This window comes from Schistocerca gregaria, unplaced genomic scaffold, assembly GCF_023897955.1.
Source record: "Schistocerca gregaria isolate iqSchGreg1 unplaced genomic scaffold, iqSchGreg1.2 ptg000338l, whole genome shotgun sequence".
In the NCBI taxonomy this organism is placed as follows: domain Eukaryota; kingdom Metazoa; phylum Arthropoda; class Insecta; order Orthoptera; family Acrididae; genus Schistocerca; species Schistocerca gregaria.
Window position 1 is genome coordinate 892,765 of NW_026061803.1, and position 9,792 is coordinate 902,556.

The window sequence follows — 9,792 nt, forward strand, 5'->3', positions numbered from 1 at the left end:
TCAAGCAGTGGGCGAACAAGCGTATTGTAACCCACTTCCTCTGTTGTCGGAGTGCACTTGTCTACATTGAGATTCAATTGCCATTCCGTGCACCATGCGTCAATTGCGCGTCAATCTTACCACGCAGAACTCCAGTGGGAATGTCGGTTATCGCTGAAACAACTGGTTTTCGGCTCACTTTAACCTAATTGTTAAAGCCCGTCACTATTCCAGTGCTTGTAATAACCGATTTTCAGTCTTTTATTTACATTATTTCCTCTAGTAAACGTAGGAATCCTACAAAGATTTAAAAAATTTGACTTTCTCAGTTTCTTGATAAATGGAATCAACACGTAAAATTAAATACTTTTATGATGACCTGCAGCCGTCCAGAACGAAATTAGAATTATATTAATACGGTCAGCTGCTCTCGGGTGTCGATATACATCAACGGGGACAGGTGACAATGTGTGCCCCGTCTGGGACTAAAGCCCGGGATCTCTTGCTTACATGGCAGACGCTCTGTCCATCTGAGCCACCGAGGGCACAGACGATAGTGACTGCAGGGACTATCTCGCACAGGCCTCCCGCGAGACTCACATAGTATGTGCACACACTACATTCGTAGTGTCTCACACCAACACACTCATTACTCGTGGAAGACATTCTTACCAAGTGCCGTAACAGTTCGGGGAATACGTGTGCATCTTCACAGAAGAAGGTCATGGCTGGTATTGCCAGAACCATATACGTATATGGATATGGTGTCTGTTCTTTCGGACATAATTTAAAATAAATAGTCAAATAAAACTTTGTCAGCTGTTCGCTGCTTCTCTCAAAATATGGCGAGTGCTTCCGTACTACAGAAAACTGCCAGTATTCTCCTACTGATTTTAGTTTTTAGAAGCTCTGCTCAAAAATTATATTGTAATCGGTTATCACAGCACTATGCGGGAGTTACGTATAGTCCTGCAATAAAGGGTGAATACTTCGGCTGGAGAACTCTTTTTCGTTTTAATTTCTCTGTTTTCAAGGGCTACAAGCAGATAACGGCATACTACGTAGACACAGGCAGCAGATCAGGCACTTTCTATTTTTATCCCGGAAATTTTAACTTTTTTCCTTGTATGATGTTTCAAGTCGACCAAATCAACCCATGTGCTTCACTCGTTACCGCATATCGTAAAATACTTCCAGACTTCCAGATGGTGCCATTCTGTGTTACAACTGACGTTCGACAACAGCGAGAAACTGCGTCCAGTCTCGCGCACTGCTTGTATAACAGGCACAATATTGTCTCGGCAATGCTGGACCAATCCATTTGTTGCTCGTTTCTGTCAGCAGTGTTATTAAAGTGGCATACATCACTTTTCCCATTTTTCTGTAATAACGCAGTATTTCAGAGCTATGGAAATCTTACGAATAAAAATTACTCGTCTTTTTTAAAAAAAGGTTTACTTGAAAACTAAAAATTTTACTGCGGCTGCTGTGGCTAATCGATATATCTGTTTTTACGTGGTTATCAGGAAAAAAAAGATACTTGTTATAACCGAGAGCAAACAAATACCGAAAGACATGGGTTATTCAGAACTAAAATACCCATATCGTTTTAACCGATCGGTTTTTCTATCTCTAAACTGCAGTGTCGCCATAGAAAAGTGTGTCGTTCCATCACTGTCCATAGCAACTTTGAGATATGCAAGTGTTTATGAGCAATATCGGCAAATAGAAACACGAAGAGGTAATAAGCATCTGAGCGATAGAATTTATTTCCCGATCAGAAAAGTCGAGTGACAGACAAGACTGAATCACTGTAATAGAAGTTATATGGAAAGCTGTGTAAAGGAAAATTTCCAGTTCTTTCGTGGATTCCAAAATTAAAGCAAATTCCGGGACATCAAGGTGACATAGTCTTATACGGATAGTATTCCATGACTAACGTAATGGGCCCACATACTGTACTGGTATACGGATAATATTACACGACTAACGTAATTTACCTGAAATAATTTACAAACATGTTACTATAACATTCGCTACTACTCATTACGCTAATTCACCTTCAGCCATTAAGCGCAAGCGCAGATCTCAGTTATGATACGTGCGCCATCCAAAAATTTATCAAGGTAGTAACTCAACACAACTACAAATGATCATTGTGTGTAAAATAAATAGAACACTTCATAAGAAGAACATGACAGGTTTGAATCATTCCCACCGCAAAGGATGAAAAATTCAGGCTCGCACACAAGACCACTTGATAACTAACCAGAAATTCCGATTAGTTGTAGCTTCGGTGACAATCGCCATTTTTACATTTTCCCCGTAAACTAGATAATTATGAAACGTTAGCAACTACTCTAAAATATCTGCGGCAACGGCCTTGCCCCTGAGGTTGCATTGGTTCACGTGAGATCACCGAAGTTAAGTGCGTTGTCGGACGTGGTCGGCACTTGAATGGGTGGTCATCCAGGCCGCCATGCGCTCTTGCCATTTTTCGGGGTGCACTCAGCCTCGTGGTGCCAATCGAGGAGCTACTCGACCGAATAGTAGCGGCTCCGGTCAAAGAAAACCGCCATAACGACGGGGAGAGCAGTGTGCTGACCCCACGCCCCTCCTGTTCGCATCCTCCACGGATGGACGCAGCGGTCGGATGGTCCCGTCCCAGTAGGCCACTCGTGGACTGAAGACGGAGTGCTTACAAAGCAACTACTCTCCAGTGCATGGCCGTACTACTGAGACCTTGATGCCTGGCATCAACAACAGGTAGCAGCACACGAGGTTGGCTTACGCCTACTGCCGAATTTTGAGATCTGTCGTAAGCCTGCGTAAGCACGTGGGGCTTTCCGTCTTAAGTGCAAGCATATCCATTGCGTGTTCTGCCGCGCGACTTGAGTGGAATATTTCATTATTTCTGAAATTTTATAGAAATGTTTTTCGTTGTATATCCTCTCCATCGGTACTGAATTTACTGTAAAATTACTTGCTCACTTTTCGGAACTTCCGTTCATGGTAAATCGATATTATTAGAAGCCGTGGTAGACACGAGTCTAGTGTGCTTCACCTTCAGCACCTTCTGTGTCAGTCTCGGTTCCTATGTCGCTGATTTCACAACTAGCTGTTCGTTGTCTACTGAGTATACTGTCTCTTGTACGACACTATCCCTCCTACACTGAAAGGGGGAGACACAGGAAATTATAGGATTTTTGAAACATGTAGCTATTAAGGTAATTTTGAAGCTAGGCATACGAAAATTTGTATCTGGTTTCTAGGTCAGAAATAAAGAAATATGTGTTCCATTATTACTGGGAATGAGGTGAAATAGCGGGTGAACATTTTATTTTGAGATAAATAATTATGGAATAACTATGAAAGTATTTTTAAGGCTACATCTACGAAAATTGGTATTTGACTTCAAGGTTACAAATAAGAAAATACGTGTTTTAGTGTTTTTGGAAGTTCAACCCCTAAGGGGATGAAATAGAGTGAGCTGGTGCGTTTCTGGCGCCAGTTTCCATCGATCGTTGCTTCGATCTTTGAGTCGCGGTCCAGAGGACACTGCTCCCTAAGCGACTGTAGTAGTTTTCTGCACGGACCCACATCGGGCTTACCGCGCTTACACTGGACACAGTTGCCAACAAATCTCCTGACATCGCGATATAGGTTGGGCCAAAACATGTGTTCCCGAACTCGGTTCTAGGTCTTGTATAGCGCCAAATGACCCCCGACCACCGAATCGTGGATATATCATGCTAACTCGTTCCTGTGGAATAGAGACCTTCACTTCACCACGGTTGTCTCCCCCTTTACACAAGAGCCCCCCGCCCCCCCGAAGGCAACAGGGCAATAGCCAGTAACGACGTCGCCATCCGCCTACTGCTGCCTATTCGGTCCCCACCTGGGGTCCACAGCCTGATTGCCGGCTGAGTCGCAGAAGAAACCGGGTGTCTCAGAGAGAAGGAAATTCGCTCCAAGATCCGGCTCCACGTGGCCCTTGCCTTCCCCAGACTCTCCCGCGAACATACGGCTAAGAGCGTCGCCAATTCATTGTCTCTGCCCCTAATATGCGGAACCTGGAGATAAATCTTGTCATCTTAACTTCGGCATGACTTTTAGCGAACTTATTAATCAAAGTTTAAGGGCTGGCACTGGGCAAGTAACTGACGGAGGCTCATTTGTTTCAGTTCAGTTGTAATGATCACCTGTTCTCCAGATAAGGTTGTGTAGTATATGTCTCAGAAAACTCTCTACCCTTGATGTGTGTTGTGTTAGAGATAATTGGCAGCGGTCGACGCTAGCATACTGGGAACAGAGCACCACGGCGGCAGAGAGATGTTTAAGGCCATGTCCTCTCCTTTACATCTTCGGTTATGTTGTCACTTTCGCGTGATTCCATCGTTCCGGTGGAGAACTATAGCATCCAAAGTTCAATTGCACTGTCAAGTTGAGTATATTTCTATGTCACTCCCTGTCTCGTGGATCTCTCGCATTGATTTGAATCCTTGGTCTGCTCGCGTCTATCGCCAATTCACACGAAAATATTGAAGCAACCTTATTTTAAGGGAATTGTCATATGGTCATGTTCTAGTTGTAATCATTCTAAGAATATTGTTGATTAATCAATTGAGTAAGTAAATTTGAAGGTCGGTTTGGTCAAAAATAAAGTACCTCCTTAATTGCTTTAATCATTTGTATATAGTTTTGTTATGGAAAGTTGAGTAGCCAAACGTTAAAAAATCTGTTTCTTAGGCTTAATCTGTTTCTCTGCTGATTGGAAGTAATGAGAGTTCTGCTGCACATTCTATGCACATTTGTACTATTTAAGTAAAGCCTTACCTAAGTATATTTACCTAGTCATATCCAAATTTGAAGTTTAACGGGTCTTGTTCCACGTAAAAAAATTTATTTATTATTTGTCCATCTGATCTGGCCTTATAAGGCAATCTCTTGTATTTTTGTGATTGTGATTTTATAATGCTTTTGATTGTAATAAAATGTGTAGCAACTACAACGGATTACTATTGTGATTTTGGTGTGTCACTACCACAATCCCATTACATAGAGGATGAAATGTTTCATGAAATATTTAATTATGAAAGCATTTTTAAAGCTAAATATATTTAAACCTGAATTTGGCTTCTCGGTTGAAGTAAAAATAAAAAAAATTTACATGTCTCACTGTTTTTGATACATTCAATTCATAATGAGGGGGAATATAGGATGACATGTTTTATGAAAATAATTCAGTGTGAAAGAATTTTTAAAGATAAATATATGGAAATTCTGTTATTGAAATATACGTGTTTCACTGTTTTTGGAACTACAACCTCCAAGGAGATGCGATAGGGGCACATGTATCCACTCACTCATCGCCTTCCAGCCCAACCTGCAAAGTATACAGACTTGAAATTTGATGAAGGTGTAAATATTACGCTGAAAGCACCATTTAAGAAGAGATTTTTCGAAATTCCACTCCTAAGGGGGTGAAATATGGGTTGAAAAGTTTTTTTTAAAAAAAAATATGTCCCTATGTCACTGTTGAAGCTAGAACTACAAAACTACGAAAATTGACATTTGGTTTCTCAGCCAGAAACAAAAAAAAAGGTTTTTATCATTTTCCGAAATTCTTTCATTGGGGGGGGGGGGATAGAATAAATAGTGAAGGTTTTTTGAAAATAAATCATTATTAAAGAACTACTAAAGCATTGTTAAAGTTACATCTATGAAAATAGGTAATTGACTTCTCAGTTGGATGTAAAAAAATGTGTTTCGTTGATTTTGGAAATTTAACTCATTAATAGAGTGAAATAGGGGATGAAAAGTTTTATGAAATATTTCACTATGAAAGCATTTTTAGAATTAAATGGATGAAGATTTGAATTTGGCTCCTTGGTTCTAAATAGAAGAATACATGTTTAATTGTTTTTGAAAACCTAACTCCTAAAGGGTGTGAGATGTTTCTCAAAATGGTTCATTATGAAAGCATTACTAAATATATCTGACAATTCGTATTCGGCTCCTCTGTTAGAATTTTTAAAAACTATGTGTTTCAGTGGTTTTGGAACTTCGATAGTAAGGGGATGAAAATTTTAATGAAATATTTATTGCGTTATATTAAAATATGTTAAATCTGCATCTATGAAAACAGGTATTTCACTTCTCAGTTATATAAAAGAAATATGTGTTGCGGAATGAAAGATTCTATGGAGATATCACCACAAGAATACAAACGGCTTGATTAACAAAAACCTTCGACTCCAGCTGTCGGCATTGTTTCTTGGTCATTCAGTAAAAGACGATGCTTCAATGGCGTTAAGTTTAGAAAGTGTTGCAGTTTATAAAAGACATAAAAAAACGATTAAAGAAAAAAAAATCTTTGAAGACCATAAACGGTCTACGCAAGTAAAGAAGCGGATGATAAGTTAGCTCTTTATGCAAATGAGTTGGTCACTTTAAGTTAAGAGACATGTCATGCACCAGGAACCAAATATTATAGTTGCTACGATTGGCTAACGGAAAAGTTTTGCAGAATCACGGGAAATCACTTCTGCAAGTGGCTGAGAATCTCGTAATGGATAAAAATTCTGTACTGAGAATTCCAAGGTGGGAGATGCAAATTCCTCGATTAGGAATTGGTAATCCACATGTGAAACCTGAGTACATAATCCCTGTGACATTTTATCAACGGTGTTCCGTAGGGACAGGTTCTCATCCAAAAAGTTCGAAAATTCAATTTCTTTGTAGTTGCATTTTTTTAAGGTGTACTTGTCCAGACTCTTGGAACGGAAAGGTTTTTTTCTTAATCCGTGCTTTAAAAAAGTTTCTACAGCCCATTGTTTGAAGCAGTGTCACGACTGCCATGAGCCGCGCGGGGTATGCGCCATGTCTCAAACGCCTTGTCACGGTTCGCGCGGCTCCCCCCGTTGGAGGTTCGAGTCCTCCCTTGGGCATCGTTGTGTTTGTTTGTTGTCCTTAGCATAAGTTAATGTAAGTAGTGTGTAAGCACAGGGACTGATGGTTCAAATGGCTCTGAACACTATGGGACTTAACAATTGAGGTCATCAGTCCTCTAGAACTTAGAACGACTTAAACCTAACTAACCTAAGGACATCACACACATCCATACTCCAGGCAGGATTTGAACCTGCGACCGTAGCTGTCGCACGGCTCCCGACTGAAGCGCCTAGAACCGCTCGGCCACATAGGCCGGTCTACCATGTATTCTAGAGAAGCTGCCCGGTCGTCAGTGGCGCCTGTTCTTTCGAGAACAGTTACTATCTTCATATATATGGTTAAACGTTACCCAGCCATTGACCTTCGTCTGTGCGAATGCGCACAGATTGCCCGAAATCTTACGGGAATCGTCACCTTAGTGTGGGCCAGTATTGAGTGGATGGGCAAACACCTATTACGTACATTACGTTTGTGGATTGTGGCCGGTTGGAAATGTGAGTCTCACGGGAAGCGTGTAAGGGATAAATGCCTGCAGTCGCGGTATTCATCTGTGTCCTCGGTGGCTCAAATGGATAGAGCGTCTGCCATGTAAGCAGGAGATCCCGGGTTCGAGTCCCGGTCGGGGCACACATTTTCAGCTGTCCCCATCGAAGTATATCAACAACACCTGTCGGCAGCTGAGGGTTTCAATTAACTATCAATTGTGAAGGGGATTCGAAGAACCCTTTGCCAGGCACTTAAATGTGATTTGCAGAGTATCCATATAGATGTAGATCAAAGCTCGTCCCGTGACGCACGTGCACAAAATGATTCATACTGCAAACATACTCGCCGATAACACTGACGAATAACGAGTGCTGCATATCCAGGTTAGACAGATCGGCTTTTCCTGCCAAGAAGAACAGGGAGTTGCTATCTAGGAACAATTCCAGCCAGAGGAAGGGTTGAAAAGTGCTCCTTGGATTGCACACTAAACGTAAATAACGAAAATGCATTTTTGGTAAAAATTGGACAAAGCATAATCCTGTGCTCTCCGTATTGCATTAGCCGTTTTGAATATTGAAAATCTTACTGCAGATTCGTGTTCAGCGACATTAAAAATATACATGTAACCCTCAGTTCATGCAAATCGAAGTAATAATATAACTAAAAGGTTTCCCTAGACGTTGAACTTTTTTTTTTTTTTTTTTTTTTTTTTTGGAGAAACAATTTTCTCAGAACGGCATGCAGCATTAACTAAAAATGGTTCAATCTCTTAACTTCTACCTCTGACCCAGAAAAGTAAACACTTTTCTTAGGAGCTTATACCTATAATATATGACACTGATTAATATTAAGTAATTTTTGTGAAGGCATAAGGAGTGAAATAAACCACCCAAAAAATCGAACTCAGAGTTCGAATTAGCACCGTATCGTTAAATTTACGGTTGTTTCATTGCGGTTAGGTATGCGCTCCCATAAATTTTATGTAATATCGACTGATGTTTTCCATTTTCAATTTCAGAGAAGTAATTTAGTATCAACTGATGTCATCCATTTTTGATTTCAGGTAACATCTGAGAGGCCACACTGCACGCAGTCCGCGTGATCAAATCATAATTGCGGGCGCCATTTTTTTTTACTGAAAATCTAAAATAAAGCTCATAGTATGATCACTCGTAACTCCCAAACAGATCCTTCAAGTGTATTTTCACTGTCTCAAAAAAAATATATAACATTTTTTGCTCATTTGAATGAGAACCTGGCCGTAATGCCGGAATATAGTCACTAGATTTTTTTCGGAGACGCTGTACGTTCGCGAGAAGAATTTCGTTCTGCGCGTGTCGATGGACATCCTACAGATATTACTGTTTGTGTGTTTGTGTGTGTGTGTACTACTCAGTCGTGCCATTCGAGTGTACATCTTTGCATAGTTTTCCTTTGACGGTGTAAACAGTGTTCGGCTCAGTTGCTAACTGGCCAGTTGAGTGGTTCCGAAGTTGTCGGATGTGCGGTGCGTTCTGTCTGCTAGGATAACAACAGACTGGCGTGGTGCGATGGCAGAAGCAGACACTGAAGGAGCTAGCTGCTGGGACGCCAGCGAACAATTTATGCCAAGTAAGACGAAGAGAACTATTCTAAAATTACGAGCCGCCTCAATAGTGTTTATCATTAGTAAATCTTGTAGTTGAGACTGCCACCAATCTACAATAACTGACATTTTTGCCTAGAGAGAGATTAGCGAGAAATACAGGATATCCCCCACACACTGAAATTTTGGTTGTGATGACAGGCCTATGGGCAGTGTAGCCCGAGATCTAAGTTAGGTTGGAAGGGGGTAATTTGATTGAGAGATGTTTACGCCAACGATTATTAATGCCGAGTAAACGTTGTGTAAGCAGATTTCCTTGTAGCGTAGCCTAGTGTTTCCGTCCGCGCCATGTTTAACACACTTTCTCTGGCTGTGTACAAAAGTCGCACAACAGCGACGAAAACTACGTTTCTGGTGGGGGGACGGGAGAGTTCCCTATGTAACTTTCACTACAAATTTTAGTAACCGCCGAAACTAGCCGAATTAGAAGCGTAATTTTAACTATATTTCCGTTTGTGGGAAAATAGTGATTCTCCTCTTTCGGCAGCAACTATAATATGTAGGCGACTTATTAGTTTCTTTTTTTTTAAAAAAAAACTCTGAATCATGATCTCAGTAGACGCAGTGCTTTTTACGTTGCTTGATCCGTGGTCGATAGTAAACAATGCAATGTATTGGTAAACTCTTTGAAGTGTGACGCGTGTTGCATAGACGGCGTCTGCAATGTTCGTAAGGCCAAGCTTGTATATATTCTGTGTCTGTTTAATTAAGGCGAGGAGGATAATGTT

General features: G+C 40.9%; 1 non-coding gene across 1 annotated transcript; it reads left to right on the forward strand.

The window, feature by feature from the left end:
- Positions 1–7,486: 7,486 nt before the first annotated feature.
- Trnat-ugu (transfer RNA threonine (anticodon UGU)) lies at positions 7,487–7,560 on the forward strand. The gene has a single exon. It is a non-coding gene; the product is annotated as a tRNA-Thr (tRNA).
- Positions 7,561–9,792: the final 2,232 nt, after the last annotated feature.